Genomic DNA, 14,543 nt, shown 5'->3' with positions numbered 1-14,543 from the left:
AAGAATGAAATTTTAAAAGCATTTATATATTGTAAAATTACCCGACATCGTGCACAAACGATCTGCGCAAACAGAAGTTCAAAATTTCGAATCGGTGGGGGGGGGGGGGGGTTAGAAATGGGTCCGATTTTAAAAGCTCATCGAATAAACGGATTTTAATTGTCATTATATACGTAGTTTAAATTGCATTATGACATAATACATTGTATTACTCATTAAATTAAATTTATTACATTATATCTAATATTAACACTAGGACCAAATGTTTATATGTGAAGAACTATTAGGAAAATATTTTTAAGCACAAGTGTTATTTTGTGATTTACTACCAACATTTGTAATTTATTTGTAATTTTAAATGTTTTATGTACATTTTAATATACAGTAAATTATAGGTATATTTAACCAGGTTCTATTATTAATTGTAATATTAGAAGTGAAATGAAAAAGCAATGTATTACATATTTGTATAATAATTTAACAATGCAATCAAATCAAACTACAAAATTCAGGAAATACTTATATTTTCTAGTGGCTGGCATATTTTGTAATTTTTGTTTTGTAGACCATAGAGCACAGTGCACACTTGTACATTCGTAGTGCACATATAAATAGGCCATAGAGTCTGTAGGTATTTTACCAAAAAATAGGTTTGAGTAAAATATAACCCGTAAATTGATTGCATACAACTTGGTTTCGAATTGTTTATTAGAAGTGAAACATCAATTATAAATGCTTATGGAATAAATAGATTTTAATTGGATCTATACATTTTTGGAAAAAATTGTATTTAACAATTTGCTTTTCTCGAGGTTTTTCTTATAAGGTTACACTGTTTAGTCAACGGGAAGATGGCAGCCACATTTTTGAGTATAAGGTATCTGTTCGCGCCGGCGGTAGTGTCATAAGAGTCCGTCCTAACCGACCGTCGCATAAACCCACACACACACGCACATTATTATATTGTTTTTATTTTTGTATTAATTACGTGATTGTGATGAGTTATTATGTAATATGTAGATTAAGTAATAAACGCGTTATCGGTCGCCGCCGGTTCACCTGTGCCGACTTAATTAACACGGCCGCCGTGACTTTTTAGTCTATGTACCATACGTTGTCCAGTCAACAGCGGCGTGCACAAAAATATTTTAATTGTAAGTCGCAAATCGACACCTTTATTGTTGTGCGGGTGCTAATCGCCAACCTCTATATTACGTCGCGAATCGACACCTATATATTGTATCATAATTGAGGCGCGAATCGCCATTTACTTTTTATATTGTGTATCGTGTGTCGCTAATCGACACATCATATTAAATAATTTGTGGGCGATTAGTCCACCTTCTATAATATTATTTTGTATTTATATTTTATATTATTGTGGCAATTTATATTTTTTGTAATTGGCTCAATTACCAACTTGTGTGCCTCCGTTTACCCTTGTATTTATTTAGGCTAGGTAGCGGCTGGCCAGCAGAGCACCACCGGTAAACTGTGAGTTATATTTATTTATTTATTGAGCCAGACAGGCAATTTATGTATAGTTAATGAATTGATATTATTATACATTGTTGGGCCAGAAGGGCCGTAGGTACTATATTATATACTGTTATACCCATAAGCATAGACATAATATATATGGACTGCGCGTTCCTCCCCCCTCGCCATCAATAAATTCAGCCTAAATAACATGACCGGAGAAGGTAAAATAGCATGGATAAAACATTTTTACTGTTTTTATTCCAAGGTATTATTTTGTGTGAATAAAAGTGATAACTGATAAGACAATAGACATGTAAAATGTAAAATATATAACTTAATTATTGAAATATTTATTATTTATTTTTTTAAGAATCAAATAAAATTTAAAGGACCATGAAACAAAAAAAAAACGAATATGGTTCAATTAATATATTGTTGGCTCGCGTTTAGCCTTCTATAATTTTAATAGGGAAGACTGTCACGGCTCAGGGGATAGGCAATTTAATATGGCCTATTGAATGCTGTTGAGTTACTTAAATGTTATTACTAATAAAAAACATGTGTTGATTAACTATGAAATTTTATTGTACAATATAATTAAAGAACATAATGATAAATATAGATTTATAACATAATATAAAAAATGTATCGCCTATGTGGCAGAAAAATACAAATAATAATATACACAATATGCCTATGCGGTTAATGCAAAATATATGCCAACTGGCAGAATACTTATAACAATACAATACAGCCTATATGGATGAATAATACAAATAATAAATATACAGTATGCTAAATACAACTGTAAAGAATAATAATATAATTAACCTTTAAAGGCCCGTCGGCCATTATAATAAATACACAAACTCACTGGTGATAGGTCAAGTAGCTGAATTCATCCACGCGACCGTGCCGGGGATGTAAAATAATAAATATAAGGTAATACAACCCGCACACGTGCGACTACTTGATCCTATCACAACGCAGACAACTTAGAACCAAACATACACATGACGCCTGCAGTAGCATAAAATGTGACAACGGGAAAAATTGAGAAGATGCCAATAACAAATACGAATGAGCGAATACAACCTATAAAGAGGAAATAATTAAATACGAGAAACTAAATTGTCTTTTGAACGATACTCACTAGAGATATGATGATGGGTAAAACAAAAACGTGGTTCATAGCAGGAACAAGACAAGAAGATGACCATTTGACACCTTGGACTTTATATAATACGGCAAATACGAGAACGGAGAACATGACAATGCAAAGTCAGAAAAAGAAAAGAACGACAAAAAACGGCCATTTATACGAATGAGACTTAAAATACGAAGAATGCCAGTGTCGCCAACACTGGGAACACAACAATATGACAAAACCATTGAATGATAGAATTTATCACACATACACTGGGTGGTCAGCACTCAACACACGACACCAGACACCATCGTCGACCGCGCTGCAGCGATGTGTGATAAGAACAAATATAATAATATAAACGATCAAATTATAGAATTGCCATTTCGGCGCTAACATATATAATGAGTTAATATAACCATTGATTTTATAATATACAGATAAGCCATACCGTAGAAAAAACCGGTAACAGCTAATTGCTGGCGACCACTGCAGAGCGCTGTCGGCGGCTGCTGTCACGCGGTGTTAGGCCCCGTCATAGGTATGAAAGGCTGGTGAAAGAAGGCCGTCAGTCGTTGTCACGGGGGTTAGCTCCATCATACATTGGTAAGGAGAGAGTAGTGGTCCGCTTTCAAGAAGTGTGACCAAATAAGCAATATTATTTAATAGGACGCAAGACATAAAATTTGTTCTTTAAACACTTTTGTCGCTGTTTGGAAATACAATTTGTATTTTTCTTTACTTGACTATTGTAGAATTAAAATTCAATATCATTAAAAAGATGAGAACTTATTGACTTTTTAAAAAGCACATTTTTTTTGTACTGAAAAAATACGATTATAAAAAAGTACAAAACTTTAACGTTAATATTATTGTTTATTGTGAAGCCTATGTTGTTATTGAAAAATAGGGTAATTTATTCTCTAATATTATTAATTTATTATTTATTATACATAAATTGCCATAGAATACTTAATGATTAATAGTTTCTAATGTTTCTATATTACTTACTGCAGCGCCTGATTTATTAATTCATGGGTGCATACAATTTACTATTTTGGTCCTTAAATTGTTTATTTCTATTTTCTTCGATGCCAAGATATAATTTATGCAAAACATATTTTAAAATTAATGTTATATGTAATTAGCTGCTTATAAATAAGTAGATGGATCATACAATAACATTTTATTACCAAAAACACATATTGCATAATATTGATATTGTTATTCACGATGAGCGCAAAATAATTGACAAGGGGGACAATAATGACAATATGCTTCCCTGAAAAATATAAAATCAATGAAAATCTATTTCTTTGAATTATATACTAGTTTTAACTACTTTGGTAAATTTCAGAAACAAAAAAAAATAAGTTATGGGCCTCCTTACCTATAAGTTATAACCATTTTAAAGTATTTGAATACCATTTGTAGTAGTATTACATATTTTAAAATTAAGTACCTATGAAATTAGTATGTTTGAATAGCATGATGTATACATTCATATCAATAAATTTCTACCAATACCAGCCGTAAAAAAATAGTTTAATTTGAGCATTTTATAATTTTATCTGAATATATCTTAACTTATTCTAAACAACTAACGTCTATAACACACCATACATCATCGTGTGTACCTACATGTATATTGTGTACATGTTGCGTATTTGTGATCTATTCTGTTATGTTTATAACAATGCATGAACATAGCTATGGTTAAGGACACTTGTTGGGCTTAAGACATGGGACTTTGGACACCCAAACAAACCGAAAAGGAATGCCAATGAGGTGATTTAATATAGGTAGCTATACAAAATAGGTAGGTATATTGGCTTAATACATTTTATCGATTATCCTGACCAAATTTTAGTCCCTGTTCATCTGTCATTGCGTATACGTGTACGGAACTACGACTACTACGAGTGTATACAATTATTGCATTAGCGTTTTAATTTGTTATAATATATTGAATAGTGTACCTACGATTACATTATTTTACTTTGGCACTTTTAAAGTATATTATCTTTATATACAAAATGCCTGGCAATAAATGTCAATATTTTAACTGTTTTAAAACAACAACAAAATTTCCTGATTTATCAATGTTTCGGATTCCAAAAGATGAAAGACATCAAACATGGATAATTAATTCAGGTAAGAAATAAATTGCATAAAATATATATACCTATACATATGTATTGTTAAAGTATTAATATTTTAATTATATTATAATAATATTTTATAGGAAACGTAAATTTATTGTCTTTAGACAAGACACAGCTATATAATAGATATATATGTCAAGAGCATTTTAGCATTTAAATGTATTAAAAAATTTAATTGTAAATATTGTGAATGTGAATTAATAACTGAAAAATTATTAGATGAAAAAAATCAACTGTTAATATTGAACAAAAACTATTCTTCTTTGGGCACTGGACTTAAGACTCCAACAAAAGATTTCAATCATATAATTGATAGAATATTAAATATTTTTGAAAAAAATTTGATAATATACAGCATAGAAAAAAAATTAGGCAACATTTAACTAAAAAAATTCAAAATTGTGATATTATAAATACATGGATTAATATTAATATTAATTGTGTTGATCATAAATTATGTATCATACACTTACTTTTAATTTGTAAAATATTTAAAAAAAACTCAACTATATGCAACAACATCTAAATTAGCAAAGATTGAAAAATTTAAAATTTTAAGTCATGTTTAAAAAAATTAAATTTTATATATTTTTTTAAATTATTTATTTGTTAAAGTTATATTCTATTATTATTTTATAATAAACATTGTAATAATACAATACATATTTTTAGATTTATTATATTGTAATTTTAAATTGTGTACATAATTTGTAAACTTATAAAAATTAATGTTGGTAATATTTAATTTAATTAAACTTTATATTTGGTTGTATAATATTCTTTAAATTGTATCTGTATATTTCTTTAAATGCAATAAATATATATTATTATTATTAAATAAATGACAATATTATTTAACGCAATCTATCAATATTTTTTATATACCTACAAATTACAATTATTGTTATTTAATTATAAATTGAAAGTAATTTTTAGTTTAAGCATAATTATTGATATTATTATTATAATTATGCAAAGTAAATTGTATTTTATTATTGTACCTTTTGTAATTTAATAAAAATATCAAATTAAACAAATTATACTGTAAATTGATTTATGTGTAATTTTTTTGAAAAATAAATAACCTACTTGTATTCTATATCTTTTATTGGTGTTATTATTCCTGTTTACACAATATTACAGGCTGTAATAAACTGATAATACGCGAAGCCGGCCAATTCGTAAATAGTGGCATACCGGTATAACCTGCACAAGTTTCAAGGCGTCTATCGTTTATATAAATAGATTTCTTATTAAATAAAATATAATTGTTTACAAATATAATAACGATACCTCTCGGATTTTAATTTAACTAAAAACATGTTTCCAATAACTCCTATAGTATGGCTCATCTGTATATTATAAAATCAATGATATAACTAACAGTGGTACTAAAATTTGTATACGTCGATTCGTTAAGGCGCTAGAGCCAAAGAGAGATAGCCACTCGACGTCACAAGATCACACGGCGCGGCGGCAGCGTATACTTTTACACAGGAATCGCCGAAGCGTCTTGGTTATTTTTTTAAATTTTTTGTTATATTCAATAAAAATTAAGACAATTATCATAAGCCTGTGGGTTTTAATAAATATTAGTGTACGTTTTGTCTTTTTACTAAATTTAAATGTACGTTATTAATTTTTATTACCTTTATATTAACTATGATATTAGAATTTAGAATAGAAATTGATGTAATATTATTTCGATATTTCACATGGTACCTACATATACATATACTTTTATATAGATGATTAGATAAAGAAATATATTTATTGTTCTAAAAACTACAAATAACCATGTAAACATTTTGAACAGAATATAAAATTAAATTGTAAATCTCGAAAATCTTTTAGACCGTATTTCTTCAATATTTGGTCTTGGCATTGGAGCTACGGACTTAGGAATTTCAATTTCTTCTGGTATTGTTATGATATTATATTCGTTTTTTTTTTTTTTTTTTTTTTGCCAAATCGAGTACTTTTTCCATAATTTGTTTTCGCCAATCATTATTAGTACGCTCATATACATTTTTTATTGTGTATTTCCCTAACGGTTTCGAGTATACCATTTTATCACCTACTATTTGTTAGTTAGTATTGTAATTATGGTCCAATATAGCCATGATGGATCTTATGTGCATACATCTATACTTCAGATGAATTCGTTTTGGCATGTATATTAGCCTTACATTATGATAAGATTCCAAGCGGCCAGTATGCACAAAATTTTTTGCATGTGGCAAATCTTTTATAAAATCTTTGGCAGTTACAATTTTTTTTAATGCATAGTGTGATTCGCTATCGGCTTTTAACCATAATTTTTTATTTATTTCTTCATCTGTTAATGGATCATGATCGCATGTTTTTGTTACTCCATTTTCTTCCCATTCATGTTCATTTTTTATGTGATCTAGTAGAGACGTGAATTTTTTAACTAATAATTGACCGTCACCTTTGCAGTTTTGTGAAGCCCACCAAAGATGATTATTAATACTACTTTTCCATAAATATGCATCTTCGTGTTTTTTTTTTAAGGCTTTCATTTTTTTCATCAAACTTTTAGATAGGTGCCACACATCAAATTCGTGTTGTATTTCAGGATGCTGTGTTCTTATGTAAAAACGAATTCCTTTATGTCGATCAGTAAGAAACAATTTAATATTAAAATTTTGGTTTTTGGTCAGATCATCAAGTAATAATTCACAACCTTTTCTTTCCAAGTCTCCTTTTACCATACCTTTTTGAACAAGTTTAAAGTCTACTATTTTTCCACTACGTAAATCCATTACTGAATAGATGCAATACTTGGCACAAAAGCCTGGAGAGTCATACTGTCCATTTTCGGCTAACCAAATATAGTCATCAGTTATGTCCATATCATGACGTTATGTGATATGTTATGTTATTTTATGATATGTTATGTTGTTTTTATTATAATGGTCGGGCGGTCCTTATCTTACCGAGTACCGACCATGGTCGTGAGCTTAGATCACATACTATATAATATGATCTAAGGTCGAGAGTTTCTTATATTACCGACTATGGTCGGGCGTCCCTTATCTTACCGACCATGGTCGGGCATATAGACACAGCGTTTTTTAATACCTAATATATTAATTATCTAAGTAATTCTTCTGTATTTTTCAATTAAGAGTATGAAATTGCTCTTTCCAAATAATATAACCATTGTAATTGCACATTCTTTTGATAATTTTCAATCAATATTCCATTTACCGTAGTAAGAATACTTGGAGTATTTAAAGCCCATCTCCACTAAACGTTTAAACCGCATCATGATATATTTACACCTGAAAATGTAGATGAGGTAAACACTTACTTAAACCTACCATCTCCAACCAGTCAACCTGAAAAATATTTCACCCCTAATGAAGTTAAACAAACTATACAAAAATACTCACTAAAAAAGTCACCAGGCTTTGATCTGATTACGGCCGAAGTAGCTAGGTGCCTTCCAAAAAAAGCCATATTACTAATACCATATATATTCAACGCTATTCTCAGACTGTCTTATTACCCAATGTTATAGAAATTCTCTAAAATAGTTGTTTTTCCTAAGCCTGACAAACCACTTGATATTCCAACCTCATTCAGACCAATAAGTCTCTTGCCCAGAGGCGGTTTGAGTATATTATTTTTGGTGCACTGCACCACCAATGTTAGGGGGGTGGGTGGTCTTGGTTGAGCATGTGCTGACCGCAATGTTTAATTTTAATGTTTAATAAATAAAAAAAGTAATAAAGTACATATGACATATGATAAATGATAATCATGGCTGAAACTGTTGAAAGCGTCGAGTTAAGAATATAAGAGCCTTATAATTATAAACTATAAACTTATTAAAAAATATTTATTTGTAATTTCTATTATGATGGTGGGGGGGGGGGGGGTGTCTATATATTGTCTTGCACCACTAAGTATAAAACATTCAAACCGCCTCTGCTCTTGCCATTTCTCTAAAAAATCTTGGAAAGACTTATTTTAAAACGCTTAATACAGCATATTATCACTAACAGTATACTTCCAAATACTCAGTTCGGGTTCCGAAACTCCCATAGCACAATACATTAAGTGCATAGAGTTGTTGATGTTATTTCTACATCCCTGGAAATAAAGCTATACCTATTGCTCTTGTGTTTTTCTAGATGTTGCACAAGCGTTCGACCGAATGTGGCATAAAGGTTTGCAATTTAAACTTAAAAAATTTCTTCCATCTTCATTATACTTATTAATTAAATATTATTTGACTGATAGACACTTTCAAGTCCAATACTACTCATCGATTTCAGGAATCGCACCAATTAAATCGGGTGTACCACTAGGTGGCAGACTTGTAAAGTACTTGAGTAAAAGTATTCAAATACTTTTTAAGTACTCAAATACGTATTCTAAATACATTTGAAAAAAGTATTTGAATACTTTTTTGAAGGTATCTGTATTTAAAATCAAATACTATTTTTAAATACTTTTTTCGTCTTACTTTTTAATTATTCTAACTTAATTAATTTAAGTAAAATTAGAGTTCTAAAATAATAAAAAATAATTTAGTTGATTAATAAATAATAATTCAATTTATCTATAAGGTCATTAGGACGAGGAAAAAAGGTAAAACATATTTAAAAAAAAAAAGTATTTGAAAGTATTTGAAAGTATCTGTAAATACTTTTTAAAAGTATTTGTATTTGTACTTAAATACTTTTTTTTCAAGTATTCAAATACGTTTTTTAAATACTTTTGAAAAAAAGTATCTGTATCTGTACTTGAATACTTTTTAAAAGTATCTTTTACAAGACTGATAGGTGGTATACTTTCCCCTTTTCTCTTCAACGTCTACGTAACTGACCAACCCACCACGCAACAAACTATTGTAGCCGATTATGCCAACGACAAAGTAATTTTATCCATCAATAAGAATCCTCTAACTGCCTCATCAAACTCACAAGTAGGTACGTCTAAATCACTTATCCGAGTGGTATCAAAAATGGCGAGTCAAAATCAATCAAAATAAATCCTTACACACAACGTTCACACTCAAACAAGGGATATGTCTAAACGTAACCCTGAACAATGTACAAATTCCCGCTTCCGATTCTGTAAAATATCTAGGATTTATCCTTGATAAAAGACTGACATGGAATAAACACGTACAAACCAAACGACTAACTTTAAATAATCGCATGTGCATGCTCAGACCTCTCTTAATTATTAGAAATAAATAATCCACCTGTTCGCGCCAAAAGCTAATCGCTTATCGTCGCGTCGATATGGTTGACGACACCGTCCTAATTACGTCTTCCCCGTTCCTTCACTCCACTCCGTCCGTTATGTTTTAATTGTGTAATTATTAATATTATTATACTATCTAGGTATTTATTCTCTTTGTTTACTATTATACTATTTAATTATTGGTTATTATTAATTTTTCATATCTATCGTATTACTGATTTTTTTATTGTCTTTGTTCTTGTCACATATTTATTATTATTATTGTTTATTCACTTTTATACGACCAACGCCCTTGTTTATATGTTCTTTATTATTATTATTGGCGTCCGTGTGTCTGTGTGCTGTTTTTTTGCTTTTTTGTCGTTTTTGTTCTTTTTGATCGTTATTTAAAGCGACTCTCAGTTTGTTTTATTTTTCTTGGTCCGCTATTAAAGCGCCCGACCTTTATAGTATTATTGATCTGCTAATCAAGTGATCTATATAAATTTTTTATGTATACATTTAATTAATTTAATAAAGTGACAACACATAATCTGAATCAGTATATTTTTAAATTCATGGTCTATTTCATGGTTTTTTGGTGGTACTTGTCATTCCTACTGAACGGGTAAGTCTGTTTTTTATTAAACTTCATACAACAACGCCTGACGCCGGACGGTCTTCAGGGAAACGTCGGTGCAGCCTGTAGTCCATGCGTAAGTCCGCCAGCAACGTACGTCCGTAGTGTGAGAGGCCGCCCAGGCCTTCTAGTTCAACATCGGACCACTGCAACCCACGCCGTCACCATGCCCGTAATCATCTCAAGACTCCAATAGTTTTAAATTTAGCATAAGTCTTGTCCCTGTTTTTGTAAGCTCGGTGATCATTGCACCATACCGATTCGACCACCGAGCCCCCTCCCCATAACTAATTTGCACCATCCTAAATTCCTTCCCTTTCACTCCCGTACGCTCGGTCTGTGAACATACAGTTGCCTATCTGTCATCATATCAAGCGAAGGAATATGGTTGTCTATCCATTGTCATTTGTGGCATTAAATGATGACATTGGCCATAAGGCATTAATTAAATTAAACTCTTGTTCTCGAATTGTCGAGTGGTCCATCGGGAAACTCCCTTTGTTGGGCGTTTACACCACCCTTGTGTTAAGGTTAAAACTATATTATCTACAATGCTCTACTTAAACCAATCTGGACGTATGGACTCCAACTGCGGGGTGCTGCAAAAAAATCCAACACTAATCGAATCCAAACATTCCAAAATATATCTTTCCGACAATTATCGAATACCCCGCCTTATATCTCTAACCAAACTCTTAATAACGTCTCTATGTAGAATATAAAAAAAAAAATTAATTAATCAATAGCCAAGAGTCACTAGCAGGTGGCTGCTTAATCACATATTTCATGTCTTATTTTTTTTTCTGTTTTATTTTGTTTCGTCTATATGCTCACATTTAATATTATGATTAGAATGTTGTGATAAAATATTTGAAGTTAAAACATAATAAATGAATTTTTTCAGCTATTGCTATTTTTTGTATGCATTTGACTTATTACGCATGGATCAAATCTGTGAAAACTGGTAGATGGTATGATAAATATTTTAACTATAAATTGAAGTTTAATTTATAAAAAATTTACAATAATAAATAATAATTACTACAAATATAAAAATGTATTGAATTTGATTCAGCTGTGCTAGGTGGTTAAGAATATCTGATTGCTTTTTTAAATGATACTTTTTTGAAAAAAATGTGTTGTTTTTTTTAGGTATCATCTTGGGGTGGATATGTGTTCTTAATAAATTTAATACCAATGCATGTATTTGTTTTGATGGTTAATGGACGTTTTTCACATTGAATTTATGTAGCGTATAGTACAGTATATTGTATTGGTACTATATTGTCAATGCAAATATCATTTGTTTGGTTCCAACCAGTCCAAACTTCTGAACATAATATGATGGTATAAATACTATTTATTAAAACTTTTTGAATTTTATTGATATAGCTTCTTATTTATAAAGGCTTTAGGTGTATTTGGTTTATGTCAAATACTTGGTGGGATAAATTACATGCGAACAAAGATTGTTGGTGATGATTTTCAGACATTGTTACAGTTTATTATATATAATCGGAGGCATTGTAATTGCTTTTGGTACTTTACTTACAATAACTGGTAAAAAATAAATAAATATAATTTAAAATATTTTTTTCATAACATTTTAAATTTTGAAGGAAAAATTGCTCCATGGACTGGCCGTTTTTATACATTATTGGATCCATCTTATGCTAAAAACCACATACCGATTTTTGCATCAGTTTCTGAACATCAACCTACATCTTGGTCTTCGTTTTATTTTGACTTAGGTGTTTCTGTTTCCAGTTGGACTATATTTTTATTTCTCAAACTTGTATACATATGCTAATATTTTTGTGATACTTTATGTAGTGACCAGCATTTACTTTGCTGTTAGTATATTTAAAATTATTTTTGTTTTAATTATAGTTTTAAAACTTTTTGATATTATTTTAGGATGTTATGGTGCGTTTGATGTTAGTTCTTGGGCCAGTAATGTGATTCTTATCTGGTATTGGTGTTTCTTCTATGTTATCAACTTACATGACTCAATATCTTGAAGGTTCATCAAAAGTACCAGAAAAAAAAAAACAAAGAAAAATGAAAATAGTAAATCAATGAAAAGCGAAGTAAGTTTATTGTTAAAATACTAAATCGGACTAAGCGTTAAATAATTTATTTTTATTTCTAATATCTAGATTGCTACTGCATTTGTAACAATGTTAACTTTTATGCTGATTTCTAAGGTATTTCATTGTACATGGGTTACTTCCGAAGCATACAGGTGATCGAGTAATGTCATGGTGGGATTATGGTTATTAAATTAAAGCTATGGCTTATATAACGATTTTAGTGGATAATAACACTTGAAACAACACTCATATTTTTAGAGTTGGCCAAGCTATGTCATCTGGTGAAGACGAAGCTTATGAGATTATGAGGGAGCTAGATGTTGACTATGTACTTGTAATTTTTGGAGGTGTCGTCGGTTATTCATCAGATGGTAAATTAAAATATTTAACTTCTTATTTTATTTCTAAAATTAAATAAATATTATTTTATTCATAGATATAAACAAATTTTTATGGATGGTACGCATTGGAGAATCAACTGAAAAAGGTAGACATACGATCAAAGATTCTGATTATTACTCACCAAGTGGAGAATTCCGTGTGGATAAAGAAGGTTCAAAAAAATTGAAAAACTCGTTGATGTATAAAATGTGTTACTATAGATTTAGTCAAGTTTTTTCCAAAGGTGGTAATTAAATGAGTAGTAAAATTATATATTTCATAAGGAAGTTGGTGTTTTGTATTTACACCATTAAGTGGAGAAAATAAATCTTGTATCAAGTTAAATTTTAAATTATGATAATTAATTAGTGTCTTTCTAAGAATATATTGTACTAAATTGACTAGAGTATTAAAAGAATAACTATGTCAAATGTTATTAAGATCAAAATAATTGAGTTTCTGCTTATTTTAAGGATACGTCAAATTCAAATTTAGATATTCGAAACTTATTATATTTATCTTCCATTACTACTAATTTTTTTTGTTTGTGTACAATCCTTTGTAAAACAATTCATTATAAATATGTAATTTTCTCTAATATCTAAATTATATATCCATTATAATTTACATAATTTATTATTATTATTATAGGTAAACCAGCTGGTTACGATCGTGTTTGTAATGCAGAGATTGGGGTAAAAAATGTCACATTGCACGTAGTTGACGAAGTATATACAACTGAACATTGGCTTGTTCGTATATACAGGGTAAAAGACTAGGATAATAGAAGAGGAAAAATGAAGACAAATAAAGTATCAATTCACTTTGAACAATGATTCAATTTATACGAACAAAACATTTTAATTTGAAAACCTTGTGTTCTTTTTATAATTTTTATATAATTTATTATGTTGGTTATACAATATTTTGTTTATTCATTTTTTTTTTTAAAAAAAAGTAAATTTCAAATGTTCAACTTTTGTTCTTGAAATTTACTAAATACATCAAAATATTCATAGGAATGTGCAATTTTTTTTTTTCCAAAATAATAGACTGTTTTTTTCTATTTCGATTAAACTATTATTATTTATTCCTTATTATACCATTTATACCTATAATATAATAAAGCATGTATACATTTCATTTAATATTAAACATTAATTAATTGTATTGGTAAACTTTCTACTATTTAATCAGTTGAATGTTTCAAGTTTCATTCAGATACATTTTAAATGGCTTGTGAAAAGTATAAATGTGAAGTGTATGATCTTTAAAATAAATAGATGTCTGACAAAAATGTAGTTAAAGCTTGAAAACTATGAGTTCTGGAGTTGCTGAATTGGAAGAAACTGGAATCAAATCTCTAGTTCAATAAAATAAAAGAAGAAGCAATCCAGAGAATAAATCTAGCA

General features: G+C 29.4%; 1 long non-coding RNA gene and 1 pseudogene across 2 annotated transcripts; both read left to right on the top strand.

Annotated features, from left to right (window-relative positions):
• The first annotated feature begins 1,066 nt into the window (after positions 1-1,066).
• Positions 1,067-9,134, top strand: LOC149058011 (uncharacterized). The gene is made up of 4 exons (XR_016190305.1): positions 1,067-1,154; positions 1,455-1,494; positions 8,958-8,993; positions 9,067-9,134. It is a non-coding gene; the product is annotated as an uncharacterized LOC149058011 (long non-coding RNA).
• A 2,657-nt stretch (positions 9,135-11,791) lies between these two features.
• Positions 11,792-14,054, top strand: LOC107170349 (dolichyl-diphosphooligosaccharide--protein glycosyltransferase subunit STT3A-like; annotated as a pseudogene). Its single transcript, XR_016190074.1, has 7 exons — positions 11,792-12,004; positions 12,066-12,217; positions 12,277-12,510; positions 12,575-12,747; positions 12,817-13,121; positions 13,187-13,378; positions 13,783-14,054. The product of XR_016190074.1 is annotated as a dolichyl-diphosphooligosaccharide--protein glycosyltransferase subunit STT3A-like (transcript).
• The last annotated feature ends 489 nt before the right edge of the window (positions 14,055-14,543 follow it).

This window comes from Diuraphis noxia, unplaced genomic scaffold (genome assembly GCF_037042655.1).
Source record: "Diuraphis noxia isolate RWA-SAM2 unplaced genomic scaffold, SU_Dnox_SAM2 contig0002, whole genome shotgun sequence".
Lineage (NCBI taxonomy): Eukaryota > Metazoa > Arthropoda > Insecta > Hemiptera > Aphididae > Diuraphis > Diuraphis noxia.
Note: the sequence above shows the minus strand (reverse complement) of the source record. Positions and strands in the feature narration are given on the sequence as shown.